Here is a 12,750-nt window from a genome sequence, read left to right as displayed (position 1 = left end):
TCAAGAACCTTCAGGTGGAGGAGTATCTTGAGGAGGAAGGAATCAAGCACGAGTTCTTCGCTCCCTACACACCACAGCAAAATGGTGTGGTAGAGAGGAAGAACAGGACACTTATAGACATGGCGAGGACGATGCTTAGAGAGTTCAAGACCCCCGAGCGTTTTTGGTCGGAAGCCGTGAACACGGCTTGCCACGCCATCAACCGGGTCTACCTTCATCTCCTCCTCAAGAAGACTTCGTATGAGCTACTAACTGGTAACAAACCCAATGTTTCATATTTCCGAGTTTTTGGGAGTAAATGCTACATTCTAGTGAAGAAGAGTAGGAATTCCAAATTTGCACCCAAAGCGGTAGAAGGGTTTTTGTTAGGTTATGACTCAAATACAAAGGCGTATAGGGTCTTCAACAAATCATCGGGTTTGGTTGAAGTCTCTAGCGACATTGTATTTGATGAGACTAATGGCTCTCCAAGAGAGCAAGTTTGTGATCCTGATGATGTAGATGAAGAAGACGTTCCAACGGCCGCAATGCGCACCATGGCCATTGGAGATGTGAGGCCAATGGAACAAAAGGAACAAGATCAACCTTCTTCCTCAACAATGGTACATCCCCCAACTCAAGAAGATGAATAGGATCATCAAGAGGAGGCGTGTGATCAAGGGGGAGCACAAGATGACCAAGTAATGGAGGAAGAAGCACAACCAGCACCTCCAACTCAAGTCCGAGCGATGATTCAAAGGGATCATCCCGTCGACCAAATTTTGGGTGACATTAGCAAGGGAGTGACTACTCGATCTCGATTAGTTAATTTTTGTGAGCATTACTCCTTTGTCTCTTCTATTGAGCCTTTCAGGGTAGAGGAGGCCTTGCTAGATCCGGACTGGGTGTTGGCCATGCAAGAGGAGCTCAATAACTTCAAGAGAAATGAAGTTTGGACACTGGTGCCTCGTCCCAAGCAAAATGTTGTAGGAACCAAGTGGGTGTTCCGCAACAAACAAGACGAGCACGGGGTGGTGACAAGGAACAAGGCTCGACTTGTGGCAAAAGGTTATGCCCAAGTCGCAGGATTGGACTTTGAGGAGACTTTTTGCTCCTGTGGCTAGGCTAGAGTCCATTCGTATTTTGCTAGCATATGCTGCTCACCATTCTTTCAGGCTGTTCCAAATGGATGTGAAGTGCGCTTTCCTCAACGGGCCAATCAAGGAGGAGGTGTACGTGGAGCAACCCCCTGGCTTCGAGGATGAACGGTACCTGACCACGTGTGTAAGCTCTGTAAGGCGCTCTATGGACTTAAGCAAGCCCCAAGAGCATGGTATGAATGCCTTAGAGACTTTTTAATTGCTAATGCTTTCAAGGTTGGGAAAGCCGATCCAACTCTTTTAACTAAGACTTGCGATGGTGATCTGTTTGTGTGCCAAATTTATGTCGATGACATAATATTTGGTTATACTAACCAAAAGTCTTGTGAAGAGTTTAGCAGGGTGATGACTCAAAAGTTTGAGATGTCGATGATGGGCGAGTTAAGCTATTTCCTTGGGTTCCAAGTGAGGCAACTCAAAGATGGGACCTTCATCTCCCAAACGAAGTACACGCAAGACTTGATCAAGAGGTTTGGGATGAAGGACGCCAAGCCCGCAAAGACTCCAATGGGAACTGACGGACACACCGACCTCAACAAAGGAGGTAAGTCCGTTGATCAAAAAGCATACCGGTCCATGATAGGGTCTTTACTTTATTTATGTGCTAGTAGACCGGATATTATGCTTAGCGTATGCATGTGTGCTAGATTTCAATCCGATCCAAGGGAGTGTCACTTAGTGGCCGTGAAGCGAATCCTTAGATATTTAGTCGCTACGCCTTGCTTCGGGATCTGGTATCCAAAGGGGTCTACCTTTGACTTGATTGGATATTCAGACTCCGACTATGCTAGATGTAAGGTCGATAGGAAGAGTACATCAGGGACATGCCAATTCTTAGGAAGGTCCCTGGTGTCATGGAGCTCTAAGAAACAAACTTCCGTTGCCCTATCCACCGCTGAGGCCGAGTACGTTGCCGTAGGACAGTGTTGCGCGCAACTACTTTGGATGAGGCAAACCCTCCGGGACTTTGGCTACAATCTGAGCAAAGTCCCACTCCTATGTGATAATGAGAGTGCTATCCGCATGGCGGATAATCCTGTTGAACACAACCGCACAAAGCACATAGACATCCGGCATCACTTTTTGAGAGACCACCAGCAAAAGGGAGATATCGAAGTGTTTCATGTTAGCTCCGAGAACCAGCTAGCCGATATCTTTACCAAGCCTCTAGATGAGCAGACCTTTTGCAAGTTGCGTAGTGAGCTAAATGTCTTAGATTCGTGGAACTTGGATTGATTTATAGCATACATGTGTTTATGCCTTTGATCATGTTCCTTAATGCATTTTGTTGTTTATTTATGGTGCTCAAGTTGTACAAGCACTCCCCGGACCTCACAAGTCCTTTGCAAGTGATGCACAAATTTAGGGGGAGATGTGCTACAACTTGACCCTCTGAGACTAACTGTGTGCTTGAGTTTGCTTAATTTAGTCTCAAAGGAGGTTTGAAAGGGAAAAGGTGGACTTGGACCATGCAAGACTTCCACTGCACTCTGATGAAAGAGTAACTTTTTACCAAGTTCATCTTTGTACTCTTACTGCATTTTTACTCTTAGTTGAAGATTTTGGTGAGGCAATGGGGTTAAAGGGCCAAAATTGATCCCGTTTTGGTGCTTGATGCCAAAGGGGGAGAAAATAAGGCCAAAGCAAGAAATGGATCAGCTACCACTTGAGAATTTTTGAAAAAGTAGAGTTAGAGTTTTTGTTTGTCAAAATACTCTTGGTTGCCTCTTATTGTCAAAAATTGGTCTCTTATGGGCCGAAGGTTTAATTATGGGAAAAAGGGGGAGTTTTTGAACTCTTTGATCAATTTCTCTTGAAATATCTCTCTTTATGTTTCAACAAGTGTGTTTGACTTAGAGATAGGAAATTGAGGTTGATTTGCAAAAACAAACCAAGTGGTGGCAAAGAATGATCCATATATGTCAAATTTGAATCAAAATAATTTTGAGTTCTTATTTGAAGTGATTTTGCACTTGTTCTACTTGCTTTATGTTGTGTTGGCATAAATCACCAAAAAGGGGGAGATTGAAAGGGAAATGTGCCCTTGGGCCATTTCTAAGTATTTTGGTGATTTAGTGTCCAACACAAGTGCTTAAGTGTTAATCTATGCAAAGTGGTGGACAAAGTGCAAATCAAGTCAAAAGGTATGTTTCTAGACTTAGTACATTGTTTTAGAGACTAATGTATTGTGTCTAAGTGCTGGAAACAGGAAAAATCAAAGATGGCTTAGTTCTCCCAAAGTCAGCTCTGTCTGGGTGCACCGGACTGTCCGGTGCGCCAGGCTGGCTCAGGCGAACTTGCTGCTCTCGGGAAGTGATTAACGGCGTACGACTAAAATTCACCGGACTGTCCGGTGTGCACCGGACTATCCGGTGAGCCAACGGTCGGCCGGGTCAACGGTCGGCCGCGTGATCCGCGCGAAGACACGTGGCCGAGCCCACGGTCGGAAGGAGGCACCAGACTGTCCGGTGTGCACCGGACAGTGTCCGGTGCGCCAACGGCTCTCAGGCGCCAACGGTCGGCTTCGCCAAAGAAGGAAAGAAATCCACACCGGACAGTGTACGGTGGTGCACCGGACTGTCCGGTGCGCCAGGCGACAGAAGGCAAGAATTGCCTTCTTGAAATGCTCTCAACGGATCCTAGCTGCCTTGGGGCTATAAAAGGGACCCCTTGGCGCATGGAGAAAATATTCAAGCATTCCTTGAGCATAGTTGATCACTCACACTTCGTTCTTGCGCACTTGTTCTACATCCTTAGTGATTTGAGCTCCGTTCTAGTGAGAAACTCGTGATAGTCTCTTGAGCTCAAGTCTGGGTCTTGTGTGTGCGTATTTGCTGTGATCTTTGTGTGAGTTGCTCATCCCTCCCTTACTCCGTGTTTCTTTGTGAACTTCAAGTGTAAGGGCGATAGACTCCAAGTTGTGGAGATTCCTCGCAAGCGAGATAAAGAAAAGCAAAGCAAAACACCGTGGTATTCAAGTGGGTCTTTGGACCGCTTGAGAGGGGTTGATTGCAACCCTCGTCCGTTGGGACGCCACAACGTGGAGTAGGCAAGCGTTGGTCTTGGCCGAACCACGGGATAAACCACTGTGCCATCTCTGTGTTGTTCTCTTGTGGTTATTGTGTTTTGTTGAGACTCCTCTCTAGCCACTTGGCATTATTGTGCTAACGCCTAACCAAGTTTTGTGGCATTAAGTTTTCAAGTTTCACAGGATCACCTATTCACCCCCCCCTCTAGGTGCTCTCATCCCGTTGAGTGGGACTACCCACGTTTCGACCAGAAAATGCCTCGTGATCTCACCGATCGAGGGCTCCTTGCTCTCAGGGAACCTCGAGGGGAGCCTTGCTGACACTGTGGCATGCGCCGTGGCATCAGCCCCAGCTCACCTCGGCCCACCATGCGAGGGATTGCCACCAGGATGGGACCCCTCTCGGAGCGGCCGAGGTCCCTCTACAGGGAAGCGAGTACTGCCTCAATGGCGAATGGGGAAGCCACGACGAGGAATTTGGCAAACGCGTGTCGAAGCAGTCCGCACCCCACGTGGCCGTCGGAGATTAGTTTATGTCCGACGGCCACAAAGGGCGCTCGGAAATAGTACTTATCTCCGGCGGCCTCGAAGGCAGCCGTCGGAGATAAGGTTATGTCCGACGGCTGGCAGTGTAGCCATCGGAGGTAAGATTTTTTAATCCCCCAGGAAACCGGCGCGCGGTTCATTTCCACGCGCGCGCTTCTCTTCTCCTCTGTCTCTCCCCACGCGCCGCCGCCGTCAACTGCGCCGCCGCCGTCGCCCACTGCGCCGCCGCGCCGCCGCGCCGCCGGCCGCCCCGCCTCCCACTGCCCCGCCGCCCCGCCTCCCAAAGCCCCGCCGCCGTCGCAGCCCCGCCTCCCAAAGCCCCGCCCACACGCCTCCCCGCCCAGCCGCTGTCGCCGCCGGCCGCCGGCCGCCGGTCGCCGCCCCGCTCGCCCCGTCGCTCACGTCAACAGGGGTGCCCGTCGCTGCCGGCTACATCTCCGCCCGCCATATTATCAAAGTAAGTATTTTTAGATTTATTTTGTATATATTAATATTGTTTTGTAGTTTCTAATGTTGTAATTAAATAATTAGTATGTTAAATAATGTTTATCTTATTATATCCGATGGCCTAAATTTGATTATTTGGCGAAATTTGATTATATGGCCTAAATTTGATTACGTAATTAAATTACCTTGTTTTAGTTTATTTAGTGGTGCTTTAGATAATTTAAATTTTAAATTTCCGAGGGTAATTATTATGCCCTCGGAAATAAGGTCATTTTATATGATTTGTCATTCATAACAATGTTATTTCGTATGTAATATTGTATTGTGGTTTATTAGTTTAATTATTTAATAATACACGATGATTCTAGTTAATCATAGTGTATCGTAGTGTGAACAAACGAAACCTAGGCGTCACCCGTTTCGGCCCAACACACCTTACAAGCGACGCATGTGAGGTATGTTGGGCCGGAATTGTCCCTTTATTGGACAACCTCGGAGTGACCGACAGAGTTCGTGTTTATGACAAAAGCATGTGCTCCTGCTTAGTTTCGGAAGCATAACCCCTCTGTTCTCCAATTGCACCATTTTTAGGCGTGCGATTGGAGAACAGCGGGGTTATGCTGCCGAAATTTCGCACGACCACATGTCTTGTCATAAACACGGCCTCGTCGGTCACTCCTGGGTGGGTTTAGGACCTATCCTTTCCTACAGATGTAGGGGCGTGATTTCTTCATAAAAACGGATGGTCCGTGCATTACTTATCTAATTAAGTTAACGTCTCGTATCTAGTATGGAGGAGAATCGTCGATGGATGTATGAAGGTTGGAAGAAAAGAGGTGCTCTATCAAGTGAGTGGGTGGCCAAGACTGACGCTTTTCTCGACCATGCTTTTGCTCGGTCAGAGACTGGAACCGATGTTAGGTGCCCTTGTAGCAAGTGTCGGAACATTAATTTCCTTGACAGGAGGACTATGTCGATACATATTTGCAAGAACGGTTATATGCCAGGCTATGAGGTGTGGGTGCACCACGGTGAGGACCCACCTCCTCGTATTGTATCGGAAGTTCAGTCACATGAAGAGGAGGACTACGATAGGATGGAAGAGATGCTTGACGATGTACGCCATGAGTTTCTAACTGTCGATTCGGAGAACCCCGGTCAACCCACCGAGTTTGAGGATCCAGCTACACCTGAGGTTTAGAAGTTCTTCGAGCTCCTTAAAGCTGCCGAAGAGCCGTTGCATGAGCACACAAAAGTGACCGTCCTTGTATTTGTGACTCGACTTATGGCTATTAAGTCTAAGTTTGCATTCTCAAACAACTGTTACAAGGAACTTTTGAACTTGATCAGTGATGTACTTCCGGAGAATCACAAGATGCCAAAGGACATGTATCAGTCTAAAAAGCTGTTATCTGGCCTGGGTATGGACTACGAAAAAATCGATGTCTGTGAAAATAATTGTATGCTTTTCTGGAAGGAAGAAGTGTAATGTATGTGGTGAGCGTAGATTCGTTGAGGTTGAAAACGACGATGGTATGACCGTGACTACGAAGATTGCACGTAAGCAGCTTCGTTACATGCCTCTCATACCTCGGTTGAAACGTTTGTTCATCTCCAAGAATACAGCCAGACACATGAGGTGGCACAAAGAAGGGGTACGTGAGAATCCAAATGTCATGGTGCACCCAGCTGATACAGATGCATGGAAGGCACTAGATGCTTTTGATTCCAGCTTTGCTGATGAAGTGCGGAATGTCCGCTTCGGTTTGGCAACAGATGGTTTCTCGCCATTCAATGTAACTGCAACGTCGTACTCATGTTGGCCCGTCTTTGCTGTTCCATACAACCTTCCACCAGCTCTTTGCATGAAATATGAATTTATTTTCTTGTGTCTTATAATACCTGGTCCGGATCATCCTGGAACAAAGATCGATGTGATGATGAGACCCCTGATTGAAGAATTGAAAATTTTGTGGGAAGGAGTCGAGGCGTACGATTGTTACAAGAAACAGAAGTTCAACCTGAGAGCCGCGTTTTTATGGTCTATTCATGATTTTATGGCTTATGGTATCTTTGCTGGATGGAGTTGTCATGGGATTTTGACATGTCCTATATGCGTTGAAGACACTTTATGCTTTCGACTAAAGTTTGGTGGAAAGATATGTTACTTCGATTGCCATAGATGTTTTTTGCCAGAGGATCACCCGTTCAGGTTCGATAGGAACGCTTTTAAAAAGGACACGATTGTGACGAGGGGACCACCCAAGCGTCTAAGTGGTCCAGAGATTCTCGCGAGACTTAATGATTTGAAACTAAACGAACATGGAAATCGTTTTGAAGGTTATGGAACCGAGCATAATTGGACTCATAAATGTGGTCTATGGGAACTCCCTTATATGAAAGCCTTGATTCTAATGCATAACATTGATGTCATGCACCAGGAACGAAATATGGGTGAAAGCATTATCAGCACTTGCATGAATATCACCGACAAAACAAAAGACAACCCTAAGGCAAGGAAAGACTTGGCCTTAATCTATAGAAGACCAACTATGGAGATAGGAGAGAATCAGAAGAAGCCACGTGCTCCTTTCAGTATTAAACCTAAAAGGAAGAAACAATTGATGAAATGGTTGAAAAACTTAAAGTTCCCAGATGGTTACGCCGCGGGCTTTAGAAGGTCTGTGAATTTGAAGACGGGCAAGTTTTCTGGGTTGAAGAGTCATGACTACCACATAATAATGGAAAGACTCCTTCCTGTTATGTTTCGTGGTTTTGTAAAAAATGATGTCTGGAAAGCATTAGCGGAGCTAAGCTACTTTTATAGACATCTTTGTGCCAAAGAAATAAAGAAAGAGATGATGGAGAAGCTTGAGCAAGAAATACCGATTTTGGTATGCAAACTTGAAAAAATATTTCCACCAGGTTTCTTCAATCCGATGCAACATCTACTTGTTCACCTACCATTCGAAGCTAAGGTAGGAGGTCCTGTGCAATATAGATAGATGTATCACATCGAAAGGACACTAAAGAAGCTACGTGCAATGGTTGGTAATAAGAGACGAGTTGAAGGGTGCATCGCTGAAGAATTCAAATACAAAGAGATAGCATCGTTCACGGGCCTATACTTTGCAGAGGAACACAATGTCAATGCCCATACGTTGCGGTATCATGTCGACGAGCCCCCTATTAGTGATATTGAAATTTTTCAATGGAGGGGCAAAACTGTAGGACCCAGCACAACATACTGTTTCACCAACGACGAATGGAAGACTGCTTTACTCTACATGTATAACAACATGGAAGAGATGAGTCAGTTTCTCCTGTAAGTGTAAACTTTATTTTAGTCATTGCCGCTAGAATTTTTGTTGTGATACTAAAAGGTTTGTTTCCTTGTACTAACAGGGAATTTGATTCTCAAAATTGCATCTCTGGCTGTGAACGTGACCAAATTCGTCGAGAGGGAAAAGATGGGGGACTTAATTTCTTGTGTTGGTTTCGAGATTATGTAGATAAAAATGACAATATACACCCGGACCTTCGACAATTATCCCTAGGAGCAGTAACTGGCAGACGTTATGGTCGGTATGATGTCAATGGTTTTAGATTCCGTTCCACAAGGTTCGAAGATGATCATCCTCTAGCAGCCACGACAAACTCCGGAGTTGTAACTAGAGCTGTCGACGATGAAGGGAAGGTGACTAATTATTATGGAGTCATTAATGATATAATCGAGTACAAGTTTTTTGGAGATAAACAACTCAAAGTGGTGTTCTTCGATTGTGATTGGTTTTCTCCAAATACAACGCGAGAAAATCAATATGGCATGGTGGAAGTCAAACACAACGATAGATTAAAAGGCCACGACACTATAATCCTTGCCCACCAATGCGAGCAGGTGTATTATAAGACATATCCATCTAAGAAAAACGGTTTGGTTGATTGGAGGGTAGTGTACAAAGTTAATCCTCGTGAACGACTATATGCTCCTGGTGATGCTGGTTATGTTGAAAGTCAAATCGAGCAGGAAGTGGGGGCTGCTGAGATTTTCCAAGACGAAGAACTTACAAGCACGTTTAATGTACAAACTGAAATGTTGGAAGAATCTTTATTAGGCGATCAAAATGATGTAGAGGTTCCTCCAAAAAGAAAACGAGTGACGAGAAAGAAGAAAGCTACTTGGCGTCCATTAAATCGACGAAAGCAACTAGATCCTGATTTTGATTACGATTACGATTGACGAGTATGGATCATGATTTTATTGCATATTTTATGATTTTATTGCATATTTTATTATTTTATTGTCGATTTATGTACTAACTTGTTTTTGTTAAAATAGGATGTCAAAGAAAATGAAGTCTTTAGCTCGTAGTTTGCTTGGGTCGAGGAGTAGCTCGAGGAGCAGCTCGAGGGGTGAGGATTCAGTTTTTCAGGGCATAGGTTCTACCATGAGCAGACGGAGAGCGCTGGCAGAACATTTGCCTCCACAAGATGTAAGTTAGTTGTTAAATTACATTATTTGAGTTACTTAATATTGTATGATGTAAGTTATTTGTTTCATAGGATGCTGAAATTGAGGAACCAGTGGTAGAGGATCATGCAAGAGATGATGTTGAAGATGATGTTGAAGATGATGCTGGAGACGACGCTGGTGGAGATTCTGGGGCTGGGGATTCTGGGGCTGGTGGAGATTCTGCAGCTGGGTCTGGAACTTCTCGAGTTAAGAGAACGAGGAAGCTGCATTTTGTTGGACCACCTCCAGAGCTTCCACCCGAATCTCGGGTTGTGATAAAGCCTAGTGGAAAGTGAGTGACATATCTTTGCTTAAATGTTATTGAAAGTTATGTTTTAATTTCTACATTGATTTCTGTTTGCAGGACTTGGATCAACGACTCGTTCACAGGCACAGGACACTACAGGCAGGTGAACATGGTTCTTGGTAATCTTGTTCGTCTGCACTGGCCTGGTCTTGTGACTTTGCCTACTGGCGAGTCTGTCCCCGCCACCACTTGGGAGCATTATCGCTATGGTGTCTGTAGAACGTTTGGCAACACACAGGCACTAGTTTGGGATGCATTCTGGGTATGACTTGTTTATACTATTTTAGTTATTCCATATATGTTTGCTTTTATGATAACACTATGGTTTTTGCAGAAACGGTACAAGTTGTCGGACGATGGATCATATGATATGAACGCTCGTTACGTGTTTGAGTATAACGCGAACAATGTCGTTGAAGATGCAATGTACTATGCACGAATTCAGGCTATAAAGGCATGGTACAGAGCAAATGCTGATGATCGACCGATGCCAAATACAAAGGCCGAGTGGTCATCAATTTACTTGACGGAGGAGCAATACCTAGAGGTAAACAGGTTGTTGCCTCTCATATCGCACGAAGCCATGTATTTGCTTGCTTTATTTAAAAAATTTCATGTAGGTGTCGGTGCCGTGGATGGCCACCCGATCAGACGGTTATCGGGCATTGTGCAGATGGTGGGGTTCCCCTGAGTTTCGTGCCATTTCCGAAAGGAACAGGGGAAACCGTGGAACTGAGTCGTTCCACAACTACGGCGGTGATGGTCATGTGCGCTTGGCTAAGCGAATGGTAAGTCTCAGTTTGTCGTAACTTTGAATTACATAGAAATGTGTCAATATAACTTTTATGTACAGGAAGTCAAATCCGGCCGTACGCCCACGGATGTGGAGGTGTATATGCAAGGCCATAGGGGTTCTGATCCTCAGAATCCTGATGTGTTATGCACTCAGACGGCCACCGACCGTCTAGTGAGTTTTTGATACTCTATTATGTGTTTGATATTGTTTGCAATGGCATAGGGGTTATGCACTTATATTTGATATTGTTTGCCTCCAGGCTTCGTATGGGCAGGAGATGGTTCAACGCCATGGGGAGGAGTACGATTGGAGGAGCCAGCCAATCGACCCTCAGGCAGCATATGCTAGTGCAGGAGGACAAGCCCATGGACGGTGAGATTATTTGATTTGGTTTTCAAAATTGTCATCATATGCTTGCGATTCAACTGAGGCATGAGTTACTATACTAAGTGCATGGTTCACTCTTGTAGGTTGGGTATTTTTGATTCTACGATTGATTCCAGAGAGCTGAGACGCCGTGGACGACAATCCACATCGTCGTCTTCACAGTCGTCTCGTTCACGATCAGCAGCCCATGAGATAGAGCTTGCGGTGTTGCGTCAACAGGTAGAGTACCATCAATCAGTCTTGAGGGATCAATTGGAGTACCAGAGGCAACAATCTGAATACCAGAGACAACAAGCCGAGTACCAGAAGAAGAGGGACGAGTATTATGCAAGCCTCCAGGCCCAAAATCAAGCTCTTCTCTCGGTAAGTTGAAGTAACATTTTGTAGCTTATTTTGCAAAACATTTGATGTGTATCTTGTTTGCTCAACAATGACTTGTATATAATTTGTAGCAACTAGCCCAACAAGCGGGCGTCCCGATGCCGACATATGGGATGCCGCCTCCGGACTTTGCACTGCCAATGCCAATGTTGGCGCCTCCACCACCGCCTCCGCCTCCGTCACAATTCCCTATGGTATGTACACATATGCGTGTGTGACATGTTCATAGATGTCTTATGTGTTTAAATGAACAACTGAGTGTATACTATTTCATGTGCTTGTGTTATAGGGATTTCAGACACCCCCCGCTTCAGTTGCCGCACCTGGAGATGGGTCTGGTCAGGACGACACAACACATTCGTGGGTGAACAATCTTTTCAGCACGCATAGTCCAGCCGGAGGAGGTGGCGATGGATATGAGTGATACTGATGTAAAACACTTGTTGAAACCTTTCATGTGAAAGCCTACCCGTCGAATAATGTTCATTTTGGAGTTTGGACAACTATGTTTATGTAAACACTTATTGCAACCATTTGGAACTATGTTGTTATGTTAAATTTTGTGAATGTGAATGCTTATGTGATTATATTTGTGAATGTGTATACTTATGTGAGTATATTTGTTAATGTGAATGTGTATATGTGTATGAATTCTGTTTTATATTTGCAAATGTCAGATTTTTTAAATTTCAGATTTTTGTGCAATTTCTGAAAAACGTTATGTCCGACGGCTTAGTGTAGGCCGTCGGACATAAGGTTTGTGTTATGTCCGACGGCTTAAAACCGTCGGACATACGCTATATGTTATGTCCGACGGCTTAAAACCGTCGGACATAACAACTGTGGGCCCAGGCAGCGGTTAAAACGGTTACGGCGCCTTATGTCCGACGGTTCGATAGGGCCGTCGGACATAGCGTATGTCCGACGGCAGCCGTCGGACATAATGCTATTTCCGACGCATTATCCACGACGGCTTAAAACCGTCGGAGATAAGCTAATGCCGTCGGAGATAGCTTATCTCCGACGGTTTAGTTCTTATGTCCGACGGTTCGAGCCGTCGGAATTTTCCTCGTTTACTGTAGTATTTTGGTGATTTAGTGTCCAACACAAGTGCTTAAGTGTTAATCTATGCAAAGTGGTGGACAAAGTGCAAATCAAGTCAAAAGGTATGTTTCTAGACTTAGTACATTGTTTTAGAGACTAATG

At 45.1% G+C, this 12,750-nt stretch overlaps 1 long non-coding RNA gene across 1 annotated transcript; it reads left to right on the top strand.

Moving 5' to 3' along the window:
* Positions 1-11,705: 11,705 nt before the first annotated feature.
* Positions 11,706-12,171, top strand: LOC109945491 (uncharacterized). Its single transcript, XR_002268687.1, has 2 exons — positions 11,706-11,738; positions 11,834-12,171. It is a non-coding gene; the product is annotated as an uncharacterized lncRNA (long non-coding RNA).
* The last annotated feature ends 579 nt before the right edge of the window (positions 12,172-12,750 follow it).

The sequence above is a fragment of the Zea mays genome, chromosome 4 (genome assembly GCF_902167145.1).
Source record: "Zea mays cultivar B73 chromosome 4, Zm-B73-REFERENCE-NAM-5.0, whole genome shotgun sequence".
Classification (NCBI taxonomy): Eukaryota; Viridiplantae; Streptophyta; class Magnoliopsida; order Poales; family Poaceae; genus Zea; species Zea mays.
The sequence above is the reverse complement of the archived record's forward strand: the minus strand, read 5'-3'. Positions and strand labels throughout refer to the sequence as shown.